Below are 21,705 nucleotides of genomic sequence, written 5' to 3'. Positions count from 1 at the left end.
TATTCTCTTCATGAAATGTATGGAGACTAAAATTGATCTGAGAGCTCTAAATGATTGCAATTATAAAATAGGACAATATATATTTCATATCAAGTTTTGAGGTCTTATAAAGCTGAAACTTTTAGTATTGGTTCATTTCTCAACTTAGCTTTCTTTGGCTTATGTTTATATATTTCTCCTAATGATTTAAAAATACTTAAAGACATTTTCATAAAGTAGAACAATTGCTTGTTGACTTGTGCAATAAATGACTGCAATGCTGACTCCCTCAAGACATAAACGTAAATCTTTCTCCAAAGAGGCATAGAGGAAAAATAAAATCATTTTTCCATTTATATAAGAACTGTGTAGCATAACATTCTCTTGTACTTTAATACAAAACAATAAACAGTGTCCAGTCTTTTTTTTACATTCGTGCTTTCTGCTTCCCTCATCTCCTAAAAACACAGAATATGAGTTATTCTAGGTCAGGAGTAGGGGTAGTTTTTCCTCTTATTCTAATCAGACAATTCATGGTTTGATGAGCCAGATATTTGAAACATCTAGTTCAAAGGAACCATCACGTCGTACCACTACTTACCTTTTTCCTAGATTCACAGTTCACAAAACATAGCAGTGATAACCTGATAAGAAAGATAACTTGTCTCTATTATATTAGACATTGCCGATATCATATTTTGAGAAAGATACCCTCAAATCTGCCATTAAGATCTATTTTATTAGCTTTATTTTATTTCATTATTTCTTTTAAATCTTTTTTCAATAGCTAATCTATGTTAATAAATTTTAACATTTCATGATAGAAATCTAATACATATAAATGAAATAGAAAGTAAAAAGTTTCTACTGTCATATATTGACTGATTATAAAATGACATAAATTTTCAAATAAAGAGGGAATAATTTAAATCTACTTAATGAATATAGCATTCTTTAATGAACAAACGTAAAAAGAAACTGAATAATAACATCCTAACCAAGCCCACTCTTTCCCATATTTAAATGTGTAATCTACTCAAGGTAGATGATTATTCCAATATTTGGCAACAATTCACACACTTCTAAATAACCCCATGAATCAAAGAAGAAATCACAAAGGGTATCAGGAAAGGTTTTAAACTGAGTGTAATTAAAAAAACACAACATACAAGATTTATGGAATGCACCTAAATCAGTGTTTAGTGGAAAATAGATTGTGTCAGTTTTTATATATATATATACATATGTAAAGAAGATTTATAATTAAAAATTATAAAAATACATATAAAGAAGAGAAAGGTAAGCATAAAGTAAGCTGAAGAAAGGAAATTATAAAGATATAATCATAAATCAATGAAATAGAAGACAGAAAACAGTAGATAACATCCACAACGTAAAAGTTGGTTATTTGAAAAGATTAATAAAAGTGACAAACTTTAGCTAGATGATCAGAGTAAAAGAGGGAAGATGGATGTCAAACCAATACAGACTAGAGGGTAAAGTAATACATTCTTACACAAATGTTCAATTGAATTTCCAAAAATATGCCCAGTTAATTCTAGAGGGGGGAAGAATAGGTGTGTCTTTTCTAGTTTTTGTTTGGACAACTGGATATATATAAGCAAGGCAAAAACCAACTTAAATCTTTACCTTATACCATAACACAAAATTAATTCAAATAGAATTACAGATATAAGAATAAGAAAAAGTCTACTTTAACTTTTAAGAGAAACCAGGGGAAAAATTCTTTGTGACCTTTGTTTGGGCAAATAGCTTTAGGTATGAAACCAAGAGTCTGACTCATAGAAGGAAAAAAAATTAGAGCTCATAAAAATTAAAAACTTTGTGCTTTAAAAGAAACAATTAAAAAGAAAAGACATTGGTAGCCTGCCTTGTGGCTGAATGGTTAAGTTCACGTGCTCCACTTCAGCAGCCTGGTGTTCATGGATTCGGATCCTGGCACAGGCCTACACACCACTCATCAAGCCATACTGTGGCTGCATCCCATATAGAAGAAGTGGAATGACCTACAACTAGGATATACAATTATGTACTGGGGCTTTGGGGAAGAAAAAAAAAGAGGAAGATTGGCAACAGATGTTAGCTTAGGGCCAATCTTCCTCACCAAAAAATAAAAAATAAAAAAGACCTACAGCCTGGGAGAAAATATTTGCCAATCATGTATCTGTGGAAGACTTGTATTCAAAATATAGAGAGAATTCTTATGACTTGTAAATAAGAGGACAAAAATCCAACCACTAAATACAATGTACTAAAGAAGGCATATGAATGCTTCACAGGCAGTTTAAAAGGTCCTCAACATCATTATTCCTTAGAGGGATGCAAGTGAAAAACCGCAAAGGAATACCACTATATCCAGTAGAAAGGCTGTAATAAAAAAGACAATATTGAGTTTGGGTGAAGATGTGAAGAACCTGGAACTACCATACATTACTTATGGGAATGTGATGTGTTACAGACACTTTGGGAAATAGTGTGATAGTTTCTTTAAGAGTTACACACAAACTTACCATATGACCTGAGAGAAATAAAAACTGTCCACACAAAGACGTGTACTTGAAAATCGTGAAGAAATCATACATACTAGCAAAAACCTGGAAAAAAGACATTGTTTATGAACTGGTGAATAGATAACCAAAAGATGGTACATCCACACAATGGAATATGATTCATTAGTAAAGAAATGAATGAACTTCTATAATATGGGCCTCAAAAACATTATTCTAAGTGGAAGAAATCAGAAACAAATGACTATATATAACGTGATTCCATAATATGAACTGACAAAGGCAAATCATTGGTTGCCTAGGGTGGCAGGTGAGTGCAGAATAAACTTTACACAGGCATGAGAGAAATTTTGAGATGATGGAAATGTTCTAAAACTGGATCATGGTCATGATTACACAACTCCATAAATTACTAAAAATGAAAAAAATTTATACTTACAATGAGGGAATTTTACCCAATAAGAACTTTTTGGGTGTTTTTTTGCTGAGGAAGTTTCACCCTGAGCAAACATCTGTTCCCCATCTTCCTCTATTTTGTATGTGAGCTGCCGCCACAGCATGGCCACAGACAGACGAGTGGTTTAGGTCTGAACCTGGGAACTGAACCCGGGCACTGAACCCGGGCCACTGAAGAGGAATGCACCTAAGTTAACCACTAGGCCACTGGGGGGGCGGGGGGGTGCCTCAACAAGAAGTTAAATAAAACATACTTCAGAAAAAATGAGTATTCTAGTAGTGTCTGGAATATGTAGTGGGGTATCTAATGTAGAATTGAGAGTGATGGTTCTCAGCTGTTTTTTATTTTATTTATTTATTTTTTAAGTCCTGGCTCTCAGTCTTGTTTTTCAAGCACATTCCACTTGTTCACAGTATTAATGCTAATGGAGGAGGCAAGGGAGAGTTTTCTTTTGTCAATGGCAAATACTCCGTTGGTGGAATTTTGTTAGTCCCTGGTGGACTTAGATGGTAAGTGGCAGAAATGCGTCAATAGTTCCTTGTTATATGGTACTTTGGAGAATGGATGAGAAGGTACAAAGTGTTCCAGCATTTGTCTAATTCTTTTACTGGCAATTGTTTCACTATATCTGATTTAGAAGCTCAGTTTTAAATTGTGCATTTATTAAGCCATGATTTATATTGAAGAGTGCCTGAGGTTTAGAGGTGCATCATTTAAATAAGAAGAAGCAGGTGACCCATCGACTTCTGTAATTACTTGAATGCTTTGAGCAAGTGAATTTAATGTGTACTTTTTATAGCATCAGTTTTGTTTAATTTCCTGTTGCTAATTTAAGGTGAAAATGGAATAACTGAAAATGTTACCAAATAAGACACACACACACAAAACATGATTTTCCTATTAGATTTAATTTATTTTTAGTTTTCCAGATTTTGGATAATGCAACTTAAATTGACCAATCTTTTGGGGATGAAGAAAAACTAATTAACTGCGATGCTTAGAGTCCATAAATGTACTGGGTCTTGTTTATTTACTACCTGGAAATGTTTAGTTGCTATACAAGACATAAAACAGGAAAAGGAAGTAACTAGTAAATATAGGAAAAGAATATGCCATCATTTACTGGGAGTTTGCCTTAAAGTATTAAGCCTGAAACCTAAGCTACGATCCTGAATAATGAAATGACCAAATAAAGAAAAATATCTTTATATTAACTCACAACTATTATTGATCCAGTTAAAACTTTTTTAAAAAAATGAGATTTAAGAACATAAAGCATACTTGGTGATGCCTTATTTGAATGTATTGGAACACGGATGAAACTCAGTTATTTCTTAAAATTTTTCTATTCAAATCACAGTACAGTGTATAATATAAGGCTTTATTTAGCAATATTATCCAAGGACTAAAATGCTACACTAGGGTAAGTAATGGGATTCAGGTTAATTCTAAGTAGGTCAGTATCCGTTTAAACGTAAAAGCTCTATTCAGATTGGTAGGATTTATGAAATCATATTATCCAGCAATACTGCCAGCAACAAACTAGCCTCTTACAAGAGTCAAACATATTTTATTTCGCTGTCGCTTATCTTTCTCTATGTACTTCCAAATAATAAACATCTTTACAACGACACATAGAAAAGGACTTCTGATTCAGATATTAAAAGGTTTGGTTAGTTACTATAATCATTTTATTTTGCTTTTTATAAATAGAGTTTTACATTTGATTTAATAAGTTTTATAACTTTTTAAAGAGATTGCTTAATTTTAGGCAGCGAAGAACAAGAGGAATAAACTCAAGTTTCAGTAAACATTTTTTAGCCTTTGCATGTATACTATTATAAATATTGCTTATCTGAATACTGTGGACATGAGTTTGACAGGAAATTTAATTGTGCTATCTTTATCTGCATGAGTTTCAAGTATCTCCTTATTAAAAACTAAATGTTAGGTTCAGCTCTGAGATAGTTTTAAACAGTCAAAGACCTTTCAAATATTTAAATTTATTTTTAATTAGAAGTGTTTCTTTGAAATTTTGAGAAGGACTTTACACTACCAATTTGTTTTTCTTATTTATTCTCAAAGTATCATAAGTATGTTATTTTCAAACTTGTTCAACTAATTGCTATGAATCATAAGATGAGTGAAATTGCTGGATTATAGTTTTAAAAAGAAATAGCCAGAAGCTTTTCCATAGTAATTATACAATTTTCATTCTCCCACTGATAATAGTTGGAAATTCTAGTGGTTCCACATTTTTGCTAATATTTGTAAATTTTAGCTGTTCTGGTCATTTTCTTAGTAGTGACTTTAGATGGTGAGAAATTCTTATGTTTGATGAAAATTTGTATCACTTTTTAGTAGTTTCTGTTTTCTGTTGTCTGTGAAATCTTTGTGTGCCTCCATCATGAAGATATTTTCCTACATTTTCTGCAACATTTTTTATTCATTTTGGTTTTTATTCACCTCTACACCACATCTTAATTGTTTTGGTATACTGTAAGGTAATATTTAAGCTCCATTTTATTCTGTATGGATAAACATGTGTTCCAATATCATCTCTTTACAAGACTTTTGTTTCTCCCATTGTTTTCTTATTGAAAAATCGATGACCATATAACTATTTTCCTATTTCCAGAGTCTTCATTGATCTAGTTGTTGAACATTATACCAGTACTACACTGTCTTGGTTACTGAAGCATTCTAGCTAGTCTGAAAACAGATAGTGTAAGTATGCCAACATTGTACTTCTTTATAAAGATTGCTGAAGATATTCTAGGTATTTTGAATTTCCATAGAAATTTTAAAATCATTCTGTCATTTACCACATATATGCACAGACATACACATGAACACACACACACAAAGCCTAGCAGAAGTTTGATTAGACTTGCAGTGAATCTGTACATCAATTGGGGAAGAATGGTCATCTTAAAAATATTGTCTTTAGGAGACTGGCCCCTGGCCTAGTGGTTCAAGTTCTGTGTGCTCCACTTTGGCAGCCTGGGTTCGCAGGTTCAGATCTCGAGTGCGGACCCACATGCTGCTTATCAGCCAAGCTGTGGAGCCATCCCACATACAAAGTAGAGGAAGACTGGCACAGAGTTAGCTCAGGGCTAATCTTGCTCAAGCAGAAAAAGAAAAAAGAAAATATGATTCATTTTGTAAATTTACATAGTGCCCTACTCACTATTTAAATGTATTTTTTACTTCAAGTAAGTATATTTTAAGGATTCCTCAAAATTTCCCATGAAAACAATCATGTCATCTGTTATTTGAGAAAGTTTTATTTTTTGCTTTAAATATAGCATGAGCCTGGAGCTTCTTCTAGTGCCAGAAAATAAGGAAGGGCTCAAAAAAACAACATGATGTTGTGTCAAAGGGACACAGGAACTAAATAAAAGTCCTCTCAATGGTCAAAACTGGAACATATTGTTTGTTTACAACATATCATAGAATAAATATCAGCCCATATTGATATGAATAAACGACTGAAGAGAGAAATAAATGGGGGAGAAGAGACCAGTCTCCCATGCAGAAAAATTCCAAATATTCTATGTACATACTCTGCCTCAACTCCTCATCCCTTAACTGTGGGCTGTGTATAGTGACTACTTCCCAAAGAACACAGTATGGAGGTGGGTGAGGGGGAGTAGCATTATATTGAGAAACCTGACAAAGACTACCTTCTTGGTGATCAAGGCTAGTATGGGATCCTGGAACAAAAAAAGAACATTGGATACAAACTAAAGAAATCCGTAAAAAGTATGGATGTTAGTTAACAATAGTGTGTAAATATTGTCTCCTTAGTTGTGACAAATGTTTGCTAGCAATGTAAGATTTAACAGTAGCGGAAACTGGGTGCAGCATTTGATTTACAGGAACTCTCTGAAGTTTCTGCAACGTTATATATATATAAAACTATTTTAAAACAGAGATAATCTAAATCCATAAATAAACAAAAAAATGAATAAACAAAACTTACCTGATTAAGCTAGCATAAACATAGGGAGTCAGAACACTATTTCATGTTTTCTAATTTTTGTACTCATGACTGCTTGTGGGGGACATAACTGTTAACATTTTATCTCTTAATACTGCGTGTGTTCAGAAATTAGTTTAGTTTTTAAGCTTGCTTTTTCATACTATCCGTATCTGATTATTTTATTTTGTTTTGCTAGTTTTGTAAAACGAGTTATATTATATCCCCTATTAGGTATTATCTTGGAGAATTTGCATACAGTTTGTATTTTTTTGATCGTTGAATATTTGAAGACTTGTCTGTAAACCCTCCTGGGACTGCTGTTTTTGTTGTGGGTGCATTTTAAACTAATAATACAGCTCTTTTTCTTATTATAGTTTGTTCAGGGTTTTACGTTTATTTTTGTGTTTGTCACATTTTTCAAAAAAGTCCACTTAAACCTTTGAATCTATTCATCTTAAGTTTTCATAGTATTCGCTCAACATTTTATTAGTCTCTCTTGGATCTGTTTTCTGGTCTGTTTTTTTCTTACAGTTCTTCATCTTTGTTTTCCTTTTTCCCTTAATATTTTCAAAGGTTTATATACTATAAAAGCTATTAACTCTTTTTTTTTTTTTAAAGATTTTATTATTTCCTTTTTCTCCCCAAAGCCCCCCAGTACATAGTTGTATATTCTTCGCTGTGGGTTCTTCTAGTTGTGGCATGTGGGACGCTGCCTCAGCGTGGTCTGATGAGCAGTGCCATGTCCGCGCCCAGGATTCGAACCAGCGAAACACTGGGCCGCCTGCAGCGGAGTGCGCGAACTTAACCACTCGACCACGGGGCCAGCCCCTATTAACTCTTAATTGTACCTTAGTTTGTTTCCTTTTCTATATTTGTGCATCATCAGTAATTTTATTTTCTAATTTCTTGGTTATATACTCAAGTTTTTATATTCACTACTTTTTCTTTTATAGCATAACTCAGTGTTCTAACCACACCTGTATCACTTCCTCGTTGTCATTTTATGATGTTTAGCCATTAACAAATATTTTATATGAGTTTTAAGATTTATGTATTAAGTAATTCTAAAATAATTTAGAAAAAATGGATTTTACTATAATACACATATGATAATTTATCCTAAGAAATCAGTGTTCCTATGCTTCTTTGAAAACTAAGTAGTATATAAAGAATTCTAGCATAGACAGATAATGAGAGTCACAAGATTAATATATGTAAAAATAAATAAAATTCATTAAAAAGGTTACTAAGTCACATACTAAAGTTGCATTGTTAAAGGAAGTATATGCACCACCTTTACAGACATTGGGTACACATGTCAAAAAGGAAAGGGAAGATTCACAATTCTTTTTTTCTTTTAATTTGATTAGTATAATCAACCGATTAAAAAAGTTCAGGTCAAAATATTGGTTAGGCAGCTGTGATCTGAGGTACACATCTTCATAAATTAACTAGTGAGATTATTATCAAATCTCCATTTCAAATTTGTCTTACTAGTATGTGCTTGATCACAGTTATTCCAAATATTATACCTTCCTTTTTTCTCTCATTGTTTTCTGATACAGTTTTTATTACATAACTATGTTACTGAGTTATCTGAAACTTAGTCATCACGCTGATTAGTGGCACAAGGAATGACTTCTATTAATATTATTAAATTTAGAGTGAACATGATTTATTAATTCCTGGAGTAATAGGCAGTGATTGTCTATACTTCAACAAAATTTAAATAATAATAATTACTTGAGAAAGTACATTTCATTTTAAATTCTTTTCATAAGCCAATCCCCTTTTTTATTTCACAATATTGGTGCTATTAATTAATGAAGAGCTTCTGCTAAATGAGCACGTCTTTAATTTTAAATATTCAGTTCCTTCCCTGTGCACTAGCTTGTACAATTCCCATTACATATCTGTAATTAGATTTATTTTCATTTTGTAAAATGATTTTCCTAATTGATCTCATTTTATTTAGTTTTTCCATTCCGATTCTTAAATCTCTCATTTTACACGTTTAAAAATATACTATGGACTAAAAGAGATAAAATCTCCACCTACTCTAATTAAACATATATTTTGGCATGAGCCATATATTTGAAGAGAAGTCAGATTGCATTATTTTTTTCCAAACCAAAATAAGGCAAAGAGTTAGAGCAGTCAAACTTGGCCAGGCAGCATCCAGGAAAAGCTTTCAGAAGATCTTTTTTTCAAAACTTACATTTTTGCACTATCCAAATTTTTCTGTGCTTTATATTATTTATTTTAAAATTTTGTATTTTTCCATATACTATGCATACTTTGTGTGCCCTCCAAGAATAAGCTCTATCTTGAGTTTTAATAGCATGGATTAGTTTCACCTGTTTTGTGCTTCCTAGATGTGCAATTATATCATACGTACTCTACTGTACTTCATTTACTTCGCTCAATATTTTGTTTGTAAATTCATCCATTTTGTGACATGTATTTATAAAGCATTCTTTCTCGTTCCTGTGTATTACTCCACCATGTCAATATACCACAAGTTATTTATCCAGGCTACCATTGATGAACATTTGTTGGTTTCCAGTTTCGGGCCATTATGACTAGTATTTCAATTAACATTGTAGTACATGTCATTCAATGAAAATATGGAGACATTTCCATTGAGCCTATAACTCGGATTGTAATTGCTTACAATATATGATATATTCAGGCATAGGGAATAATTCAAAGCAGTTTTCCAATGTGTTTCTATCAACTTTCACACCTGATAGAATGTATTAGAGTTTTAATTGTCCATAACCTTGCCTACATTTGATATATTTGATCAAAACTTTTATTTTAGTCATTCTAGTGTGTATAAAATGTTTTCAAATTGCAGTTTTAGTTCAAATTTGCCTGATAACTAAAGAGTTGGTCATCTTTTTATGTGTTTACTGGCTACTGGATATCCTTTTTTGAGAAGCAACTGAATTCTTTGACCAATTTCTGTTTTTATTCTTTAATATAGTGTCGAAAAAGTCCAATATATTCTTTATATGAACTCTTTTTCATATATGTATTTTAGAAATATATTCTAAAAATAGCCAAGTGGCCTGCATTTTCATTCTTTAATGGTATTTCTGAACAATAGACACTCTTAAATTTACTGTCTTATTTAGCAAGTAATTCTTTCACTTAGAGATTTGTATTTTTCAAGGAAACTGACTACTCAATGGTCATAAAGTTAACTTTCTCTGTTTTCATTTGATAGTTTATTGATTTACCTTGGACTCTGAGAAGTTGAATCCATCTGGAATAGGTCTTAGTGTAGATTGTAAGGTAGGGATAAATATACTTCATTTCCATATGGATATCAATTGACCAACACAAACTTTTGAAAACTCCACTTGGCCTCTTTATTCTATTTCACTGGTAAGTACCTAACTATCTTAATGTCTATAGTTTTATAATAGTCCTGGATATCTGATAGGTTTTTTCTTCTTTTTCAAAATGTCTGTTGAGTGGGAGTTATAGAGTGATTGGTAAAGAGCTAGGTAAACCCTCGTTTTAGTGCAAAAACCACTTAACTGTTGAAAATAAGAAAAAAATTAATGTCTCTGGAAATTGACTTAAAGACATACAACAAATGGAGATGCATCTATCTAAACATATCGTCTAAATCTTAGCAAAAGGAGAAAGAAACTGTGGCATGTGACCTATAACATAATCTCTTCCCCCAGGTCAGTGTTACTTTCTGTATGATGGACAGATGTGTTCAAGACAAAGGGACTTCATTCAACCTTAAGCCCTCAGTCTGGTGCTCTAGTTTCATCCACGTAGAGGCATACCTCATACTTACCTATTCCTCCTATAGCTTCCTGTTTTGGAAATTATGTATTGTATAGACATGAACAAAGTCAATCACCTAGCTCTTACTAAAAGATTGAGAGTTATGCCTCAGGCACAGCAGACCTAGAATACTGAGTCCCCAATTTTACTTGACTCTATTCACCTATAGAGCAACTGTTCTATGCCAGGAGGGGTAAGCTAAGAAGGCCATGATCTACCATCTTCCTCTTACATCAACTTGTGGAGGGGGGATGTCACTCTGATAGAGAAATATACTGTCTACACCTAGTGCTCCTATGTAGTAAGACAGATGTGCTGCCAGGATAGAGCTAGGTCCTAGGGAGAGCTGTGGTGAGGAGACAGATTTTATTTGGTACACAGAAAGGAGGAGTTAATGAATAAGGTAGTGTTGTAAACTATGGAGATTTTGATGCCAAACATTTAAGAGTGGGCTGTCAACTCCATGAACGTAACAGCAACAAGCAAAATGGCAGACCAGCCAAGAAATTAGCAAAATGATCAGGGAAAGGGACAGCCAACAAGATTCCTCCTGAGATCACACTCATCATTGTGTGTCTAGAAGGCTGTCCATGTGTGCTAAGGTGCATACACTCTAGCAATCACAGTATGGTATACAGAAGACTTGAAGCATTCCCAGGCCATAATCAAATTCATCAACATAAGGTAGAAGCCTCACTGGCTCAAAGGGATTAAGTACAACTTCTGACAAAATGGTAGCTGTACAAAAAGCCACTCTAAACGTCAATAGAGATTTAAAACCTTAAATAAGTAAATAGAACGGAATGGAAAATCTTGAGCTGAAAAGAATAGTAACCAAAGTAAAAAATTTAGTCAAAAACACCAGCAGAAAATTTTAGGAGCCAGGAGAAAGAATCAGCAAACTTGAAGATAGTGTCTACAAACAGGAGAAAAGAAAGAAACAGAGAAAGAAAAATTGTCCATGCTTCTGAGAAATAAGTGACCTACTCTGAAGCAATGTGTTAATATCTTTCCTACCTTTTAAAAAGATGCCAACAAACATCTGTTTAATATTATTTCCATTCATTCTCTCTTTTCACTTTCTCTAGCTCTCCAATATTAGAGATGTTCCAACTTTCTATATATTCCATATATTTCTTAAGCTATTACTTTTATGCTTTTATTTTTCTGTGCACATCTGTGTGGGGATTTTTCTGTTGACCTGTCTTCCAGATGAATAATTCTGTAATCTGATATGTCCAAACTACTGTTGAAACCATCCACTGAATTCTTATCATACATATAATTTTTAGTTCTAAAATGTCCACTTGATAATCTTGTATAGGTTCTAAATCATTGAGAATATTCTACAGTCTTTCTTATATTTTATATATTTTTCTTCTATTTTAAAATGTATTAATAATAGTTATTTCTTTTTTTCATGTGCTTTTGCTCCACTATCTGGATCACCTTTACACTACTTGTAGTCTTGCCTTCTTTTTTTTCTTCTGTCTGTAATAGATCAGAAATTTTAACTCAATATATACGGTAATGTTTTATTGTATGCAGGTGATTGTGTATAAAACAACCATAGAAGATCCAGGTGGTTCCTATGGAGAGTTTTCTGTCTTTCCTCTGTTAGGAAGATAGACTGAGGAGCTGGTTGCCTAAATCCAATCATGGATTTTGCCAGGTCAGAGATGAGTGAGTGAGTGTGGTAAATCTTGGACTAATTCTCCTTTCCTGATGTTGCTACTAGATGGGTCTACTAGAGTTTCAATTGTGAGTTTATGTAACTCTATTTTCTCAGCTCTAAAAGATTACAGAGGATTAATCCCTATCACCTAGAGGTTCACAACCCAGTTCTCCAATCTCTTGCCACATGCAACATCAACATCAGATGTGTATTATGGGGAGCTAGTACATGTGCATGAGATAGGCTTCTTTCTACTATGTCTTGTGTTCAAAATATGACTATAGGAAACTATGCCTTTGAAAAATTTCAGACTAGCTTACCAGCATCCCTCACAGCTCTCAAATTAAGCAATTGTGACTTGGGGAAAAATGATTGTGAATTACAGGGCCCTCAAAGTCTAATTTATGAGTCTATCTGAACCTATGTAGTAACTAAGAGTATTGGGGATTTCTCTTTCTCTCAGCAGAGGTTCTCTAACTAGGCCAAACCTAAGGCTCTATTCACATCCAGCATCAGCAAGTGCTCAGAGAAAATGATGGCTGGCAAGATTCAAAGCTTCTCGGAATTGCTTTCCTGGTCTGAAGTTTTAGTTCATCTACTCCACATTGCTTCCTCAGCTCCCTGATGTCCCTAAAACATGGTTTTCAAAATATAATTAGGGTTTTTTCTAGGGTTTTTCCAGAGGAAACTTAGTTGCAAAGATTTATATATCTTACATAGAATTCTAAGTATCTTCTTTATCCATGTTATAAGTAAAGTTACAAAGGAGTTGAGTCACAAGTATTATTTTCCTGTCTTTTCAGATTTTGAAGTAATTCTCTCTAATTGTAAATCATGTCCCCAAGATGATAAAGGGCGGTGGTGTGAAAAATTCAAAACTTCTGATGTCAGACTCCTTCCTGTGTTCTGCATTATACCAAGATAAGTACTATATCTGTCAGAGTTCAGTCACAAAGATGGGAAACCACGCCACTGAGATAATCGTGAGTTACTAACAGTAAGATGAAGCTATTGCTCCTAGGACTGGAGATCAAAGGGAAGAGGTGAAGTTATTGGAAATGACTCCTTTAGAAGACATCCCATGGATCCTACCTCTGAAAAGAGAGTTAGCCAACCTGGTCTTGGAACCTCAGAAATTTGGTGGAGGACTCAGAACTCTGAAGGTAAGATACTTGATAACTGTGCCAGTATCTCTGAGGCTGACAGTAATATCACTTCTGGGAGTTACTAAAAAAATATATATATATATTATGTAATATATAGTTATAATATTTATGTAATATATAAATATATAATTATAATATTTATTATAGATGTATAGTAATAATGTGCAGACTGAAAGTTACTGTCTTTGAAAAGATGAGAGTTGTTAATGAGGCAACCCTGAGATGAACAGCAATCAAAAAACTTTCCAAGTTTCCAGTCTCCCTCTAGTTGTCACTATTGGCAGAAATTAATAATGAGAGGCCTGGCAAAGAAGAAATGTGATTTGTAGGTTCCCATTCACTGTGTGACAAAGCAGAGTACAAAGGAGAAGGATGTTTGAAATCAAGAGACAGCAAATTAAAAACACACACACACACCCATGAGCTGTGATTTTGCTCAAGAAATGCTAAGAGCTAATTCCATGAAAAATTGACCACTAAAATTGCTTAAAATAATGAAAAGTTGAAATATGTAGAAATTAGCATATTTTACTAATTGTTTAATGGCTAATATTTATGATCCCAAATAATAAAAAACCTTTTTGTCAATGATTATAACACATGCCGTAACATTTCTACTGCCAAGAGACTAAACCTTCATATGTGGAAAAGTTCACAGGAATTGGGTTTCTTTTTTGAAGTGGTAAATTTTTGATTTTCTTTCTGAAATGTAGTCAGAATATTTTGCTCTTTTTCCTTAGTTGAAATCGGAACATTTTACTCTTCTCCTCAGCTGATCTCTTGAATATCATAAAAAAGCAAATTAAAAAACATAACAATAAAACAAAAAAAGGAATTAAGCAAAATAGTAGCTGGTAGCCCTTCACTTGCACATTTTCATTAATGTATATTTATATATATGGAATGGAATTTTATTGTTGAATAATATTCATATATATCAAGTGATTTAAAACTATAGGATTTAATGATTCAAAACTATACTATGAAGCTATAATAATCAAAACTATATGGTACTGGCAGAAAAATAGACACATAGACATAAAAATAGTTACACATAACAATAGTGACAAATAAAAATAGAAATTTATATTTTATATATATAATGGAATTTTATATATATTTTTATATATTTATATATAATGGAATATATATAAAATATATATAATGGAATATATATAAAATATATATTTGGCCATATAAAAGGAGATTCTGCTGTTTGTGACAACATTGATAGAGCTTGATGGTGTTATACAGAGTATAATAAGTCAGACAAAGAAAGACAAATAAGACAAATACTGCATGATGTTACATGTAGAATCTAAAAAACTGAATTCATAGAAACAGAAAGTAGAGCGGTGGTTACCAGGGGTTGGGGATTGGGGGCACTGGGGAGATGTTGGTCAAAATTGCAAACTTCCACTTATAAGTTGAGCATGAGGATCTGATGTACAGCCTGATGACTATACTTAACAAAACTGTATTATATACTTAAAAATTGCTAAGAGAGTAAATCTTAAATGTTCTCACCACAAAAAAGGTATGCTAATTATTTGAGATGTTGAATGTGTAAACTAAGCTTTTTGTGGTAATCATCTTGCAATATGTATGTATGATGATGTTGTGCACCTTAAACTTACACAATGTTATATTTCAATAAAGCTGGGGACAAAAGACAAATTATATAAAAGGAGATATATGTTCAAAGCACATATCTGATAAAGAACTTGCGTCTGTAGTATATAAAGCCTCTCAAAGATAGCAAGAATAAAACAAGCAATCCAATAAGAATATGGTCAAAATACTTGAGCAGACATTTCACTGAAGAGGGTACACACATGGCTATTAGAAGATGAAAATATCATAAACATAACTAGTCAGTAGAGAAATGTAAATTCAAACCAACATAAACTCTTACTGTGTATCTATTAGAATGGCTAACAAAAGACATTTATGAAAAATGTTTTCTGTTATATTTGGAATTCTCCTTTCACAAAAAGCAACAATTGCATTTCTATTCATGTTTTCATGGAAAGCTCCCCAAATCTGCTGGTTTGATTAAAACCTGGCTCTTAATAGTGTGGAGCCTTGAGGCATGGAAACTTCTCATTCTCAGAATCCTGGTATACAATAGGGTCCAGAGGCTAGGGCCCCATTGCTTTAATTCTCAAAGATATTTCCAAACCACTACACCAGGAACCATCTGATTACACTGCTTTTAAGATTTCTTCTTACTCTTCCGTCAGCCTCCCAAATCAATCCTGCACAAACCTCAAAGTATTTTCTTCAGCTGACTTACTCCTTAAGTCTATAGAGACCTCAAATGATTCTCTTTTATTTTATACTCTTTCTCAGTAACTCTCTGGCTTTTCTTTCCATCCCTAGGCAACCAATCTCCAGACTCCATCAATTCAACCATTGTTTGCCAAATTCTCAATTCAAACTAGATTTCTGCAATCTCTTGCTTTCTCCTCTTTCCCTGACACTGCTGGGGGAAAAAAGTCTCCACAAAACAATATGGATAAAAGATGCCTAAAATGGGGAAACACTATCAGACTTTAGGTGTTATATCCTGAGTCCCCAGACTAAACGATGAATTCTTGAACAGATCATTATTTCAAACCATCCTATTCTTTTGATGCAGTTTCTTTGTTCTTCGTCACAGTGCCTGTGTAACTCTCTCACTTTCTGCATTTACCTCAAGGTGCCTGTGACTGAAGATCTACATTCTTTTTATTATTGTTGACTTTTAATCGTTACTTTATATTGCTAAACCCAGGATTCATTATTTTACTTTTGTTTAATGAAGAATTTGTTATTTGTCTTAAACTTTGCTATGTAGATTCATATTGTTGGGGAGAAATACATTGAGACTGAATATTATCTTTGTCATTAAGATGACATCGAAGCCTGAGTCACTTGGGAACGTTCCCACTGCTAAAGGGAAGATACATTATTTCACAAAATGTTAGGAACCCACAAAGAAAAGCAACACCACTAGATGAAACATCCAAGGCAAGCATGTCTAACTTATAAGTAAAATTCTAATATTTTCATTTGCTTCCTATGTCTTCCTTTGATATGTTTTCTTTTTTGCTACTATGAAATGTCATTTTCTGTGAATGAAAAAAATGATTATTGATCAGAATTTATTCTTTACTTCAGCTTGTGAGAAGGTAGGGGAACAGACTCTAAAAATATTTGAGCCAGACTTTCTTTGTATTCATTACATTATTTTAGGAATTCCAGATTACAAAATATAATGAAGAAACATCATATTTTCATGAACAATGTGTACTATCATTATTGAAAATTCTTGGTTTCTAAAAGTACAGACTTAAAAGTACACTGGGAGGCTTACTTTTTGTTTTTTTGTCAACTCTTCCTTCTACTTCCCAAAGTTTCTTCCCATAAATAATTGATGCCCTAATTGCCAACTCTCACTCCATTTTACAGTTTATTTCAACATTTTATAAACTGCGAGGTAAAACCTTTTAAAAAGCAAATTTAGTTAATATCAAAGAATAAAATACAATATGTGAAAAAATATTAAAGAACTTGTATTCTCGGGGCCGGCCCCGTGGCCGAGTCGTTAAGTTCGTGCGCTCTGCTTTGGTGGTCTGGGTTTCGCAGGTTCGGATCCTGGCTGCGGACATGGCACGCTCATCAGGCCGCGTTGAGGTAGCGTCCCACATGCCACAACTAGAGGGGCCCACAACTAAAATATACAATCATATACTGGGAGGGGGCGGAGGTTGGGGAGAAAAAAGCAGAAAAAAAGATTGGCAACAGTTGTTAGCTCAGGTGCCAATCTTTAAAAAAAAAAAAAAACTTGTATTCTTAACAGGATCTGAACACTAAGCAACAAAAATTTCTGGTGTGTGTTTATGTGTACCTATGGGTATGTCTATGTGTGTATGTATGTGTACATTCGTGACTAAATACTTAGTGCTTCTCTCCTTTAAAGCCAAACTTCTTGAATGACCTACCAGTAGAGGAATTAATGGTTTCTGTTATCCTTTTTAGCTGTGACCTTAATCACAGATGGTTTATACTTACCATTTTGGCAAACAAAAATTATTTGAGACCTCTCATGGCAAAAGAAAACTTAAATCCCCCCCTTTGTCTCTCACTTTATTAAGTTATAAATTTAATTGCTTAGCAACAAGAATCTCTCAGTTCTATAAACCATAACGACGGACTTTCAAATTTCCTCCCAGTCTGGCTCTACCTTCTCTGTACAACTTTATTTCTGATTTATCTTCAACATGAGTAAATCAGACACACCCATCTTATGGTCTCCATATACACTTTATGATCACTTTGCTTCAGTATTTTTGCTCATGGTTGCATATTGTTTCCTCAAAGTTCAATCAATCATTTTAGAGAATATTTCAAATACTTTGACATCCAGAGAAAAGTTTACTCCTACTATAAAACTTTTGCTAAAGAATGCAACCATCAATGATTATCTGAAACTTCATAATGTCCAGGAATAATTTAAATCCTTTAGTATCTGCACGCAAATTTGCTTCCCATATGAGGGAGAACAGTTGTGAGATTGATTTTAGTAGAAAAGAAATAAAAATAACATTTAGAAGAAGAGAGAGTAATAATAATAAAAAAAACTATGTGGAGGGCCAGCCCAGTGGTGTAGTGGTTAAGTTCATGGACTCCTCTTTGGTGGCCCAGGGTTTGCAGGTTCAGATGCTGGGTGCAGACCTACATACCACTCATCAAGCCATGCTATGGAGGTGTCCCACGTACAAAATAGAGGAAGATTGCCATGGATGTTACTAACGCTCAGGGACAATCTTCCTCAGGCAAAAATAGGAAGATTGGCCATAGATGTTAGCTCAAGGCCAATCTTCTTCATGGAAAAAAAAATCTATGTGAGAGTGAATTTAATGGCTGTAGCTATCCAAATTCCAAATTCCTGCTAGTTATCCAAATTCCTGAACATGCTGACATTGACAAGTTTGCTGAGGTTATCCACAGACACAAGGTTAATTATTTATGACTCCTCTAAATTTGACAAGTTAGCTGTGAAACAGAGAGCTTTCTCTGGGAGTTTTTTATGTGCTAGTATCCTTCCATTAGACCTTCCACCTTACTAAGTCCAACAACATTTCCCTCATTGGGCTATTTTTTTCTCCCTGACTTCCACCATGTTAGTCCTAATGGAGTAAATTTTCTCATGAGCATTTCATGGCCTAATTTAATAGCTCTGCAATAATATTTCTTTATCTGGATATCAGAAAGAGGATCAGCGTAAATATTGGAGAAATTTTATGTGTTATTAGCAAAAACATGGATTTACTAATTTTCCTTACATTCTATGCCTAATTTGAAGTGATTCTAAGGGATCAGGTAAGTCAATATTTCTTAACTAAGAAGCATTGTTTTTTCCTAAGTGATTAACTTTTTATTGAGATATAGTTGACATATAACATTATATTAGCTTCAGGTATACAGCATAATGAATTGATATTTGTATTGTGAAAAGTAATAAAGAAAACTTCAAATAAATTGGAATCAGGCAGGCCTGTAGAGGGAGCTCTAATGCCCTACCACTCCTCATCAATTACCCTAAACAGGAAGAGATCAATTACAAACCCCAACAGGAAGAGTCAGTTACTAACCCCAACAGAAAGAGATGTACCTTGCACTCCCAAACAGTAAGTGTGACTCCTTTATTACTCCAGCAAGAGGAAGGAAGACTTCCTTCCTGCCCAGCAACAACCCCAGCCAATGGAAAATGCTGGAGTTCAGCCAGTGAGAAGCCCTTGTTATCTGAACCTTTACTTTCCTCCAATTAACTTTCATTTTTTCTTGCTGATGACTTTCTTTCCTTATCCCACCCTCTTTACTATAAAGGCCTTACATGTTGTGGAACCCCTCTGAGTATCTTTCTGCTTGCCAGCTGAAATACTGTCCAATTCATGAATTGTTTAATAAAGCCAATTAGATCTTCAAATTTACTTAGCTGAATTGTGTTTTTTAACAGATTGGTGACAAGAAAATGATTACCACAATAAGTCTAGTTAACATCCATCATTACACAGTTACAAAATTTTTTCTTATGCTAAGAGCTTTTAAGATCTACTCTCTCAGCAACTCTCAAATATACAATACAGTATTATCAACTGTAGTCACTATGCTGTACATTACATCCTCCAGACTTATTTATTTTATAATTGGAAGTTTGTACTTTTTGACAACCTTCACCCATTTTGCCCATCCCTCACCCTCCCATCTCTGGAAAATACCAATCTGTTCTCTGTTTCTATGAGTTAGGTGTTTTGTTTGTTTGTGTGTGTGTGTGTGTGTGTGTGTGTGTGAGGAATTTTTTAATGTTATCTTTTCCAAGTCTTTACTCAGATGTAACAAGGTGTATTAGTTATTGTACAGATTTTGTCTTCGTTGAATAGCAAATAGTTGAGAACAGTTCTATTATTTAGTATTGTTTTAGCTATTCAGTTCATTCTTGCCTGTTGTGACTCTAAATATTTTGCCTATTGGAACAAAAATTATTTTATCACATATTTTAGCTCAGAACTCTGGGCCAGCATAGAAAAGACTTGTTTATACCATTAAAATCTTGTACTTTGAACCATTATGAATAGTTAAAATGATCCAATGAAATGTTAGAAATTACTTAAGTACTTAGAAAGACCACTGGCATATGCATAAACTCATTTCCATGTTTATATGGTTATGAGAATATGAGAAAATAATTGAACCATATTTCCTTAATTGCTCCCACCTCTCTTTCTTTTCTTATATCTCTTGGATTTCTTTGAGAATCCCAGAGATTTTAATCATAAGCCATTTTTTAGTGGCATAGTGTCCATTTAAAGTGTGTAAATGTCTCAATGTTAATATTTTAGAGGTATTATGGTCAGATACAAATCAAAAAATTTAGAATAAAATGATGAATTTACCCATTATTGGAGCAAGGAACTTGGGGAATTATAGGAGTTTGTAGAAAAGAAAGCAGTTAGTAAAAGGACAAGACAAAATAAAATGGAACAATAGATGGAAAAGAACATAAACAATACATCTAATTTCAAATGTAAAGCTGTTGCCCGGATCCTACATCTTGATCCAACAATCTTGAGACTAAGGTGTTGTCTTTTTGAACCATAGTCTTAGGAGGTAGCTGTCCAGTGTACTATGTCATCTAGTTCTGAATACATTTTAATGTGTCTCAGAATCAGATCTCCAGTGGGACTGGATGTCCTCCTTATATGACTGAAATCAAAATTTCAAAGGGAAGCCTGGATCCATGAGTACTACTTGGAGTTTAAAAAAGTATTTATGATTATGAATAACTGAAGTGTTCATTTTCAACCCAGATCTAAACTTGAACTTTGTTGATGTTTCTATCAAAAGGCTTTCTCAATCTCTTAGTCTTCTATATTGTAGAGTTGTATCCAGAGATGTCTCCTCTTGAAACTGAAGTCTTAAGTAGATGACTATGGGCAATGCCCTAGTTTTCTAGCAATATCTGACCAGACAAAAGCTTGCTAAGATATTATTTGCAAAAGAAAGAGTCAAGCCAAATTTTGGGTGTTTTTGCAACAATTTCATGAAGTGAAGAATTATAGAGTATTGACGTGTTCGTCATTTTATCATTGGGCTAGAAGTGTAACTTTAGGTCAAGGGTGATTGAACTGTTCTTAAAACTTGAATAGTTTTGATTTTAAATGCTAAGTAGGAAGAAAGATACAGGCTTCGAATTTCTATTTAATGAGGTTATCATACCTGTCCCTTCAGTATATTTTCCTATAAAATGAGGTATGTTTTAAACTCTAAAGAATATTGAGGATTATTTACAGGTCAGAAAATACAATACATAAGATATTATGTTATTTTATTTTGTTTTTTGTTTCCTGCTTTAAAAATATTTGCCTTATGGCAAAAGAAAGTTTTACTCCAATTAGAAGATGTAAAAACAAAACAAATTTTATTCATTAAAGCTTTGGTAAAACTACGTGATCTGCATTTTAAAATATTTAAATGATTCTCAAGGTGTGACTTTAGAGCTTTGCCTTACAAAATTTTACCTGGGTTATGAAAACTACAATGAGGTATCACCTTACTCC

At 33.4% G+C, this 21,705-nt stretch overlaps 1 long non-coding RNA gene across 1 annotated transcript in view; it reads left to right on the top strand.

Annotated features, from left to right (window-relative positions):
- Positions 1-21,705, top strand: part of LOC123284482 (uncharacterized) — a 345,889-nt gene that overhangs the window by 240,426 nt on the left and 83,758 nt on the right. The window contains exons 4-7 of the long non-coding RNA XR_006525465.2: positions 5,603-5,691; positions 10,182-10,342; positions 12,308-12,431; positions 13,238-13,597. This is a non-coding gene — a long non-coding RNA (uncharacterized lncRNA). The remainder of the gene's footprint in view (positions 1-5,602; positions 5,692-10,181; positions 10,343-12,307; positions 12,432-13,237; positions 13,598-21,705) is intronic.

This window comes from Equus asinus, chromosome 3 (genome assembly GCF_041296235.1).
Source record: "Equus asinus isolate D_3611 breed Donkey chromosome 3, EquAss-T2T_v2, whole genome shotgun sequence".
Lineage (NCBI taxonomy): Eukaryota > Metazoa > Chordata > Mammalia > Perissodactyla > Equidae > Equus > Equus asinus.
The sequence above is the reverse complement of the archived record's forward strand: the minus strand, read 5'-3'. Positions and strand labels throughout refer to the sequence as shown.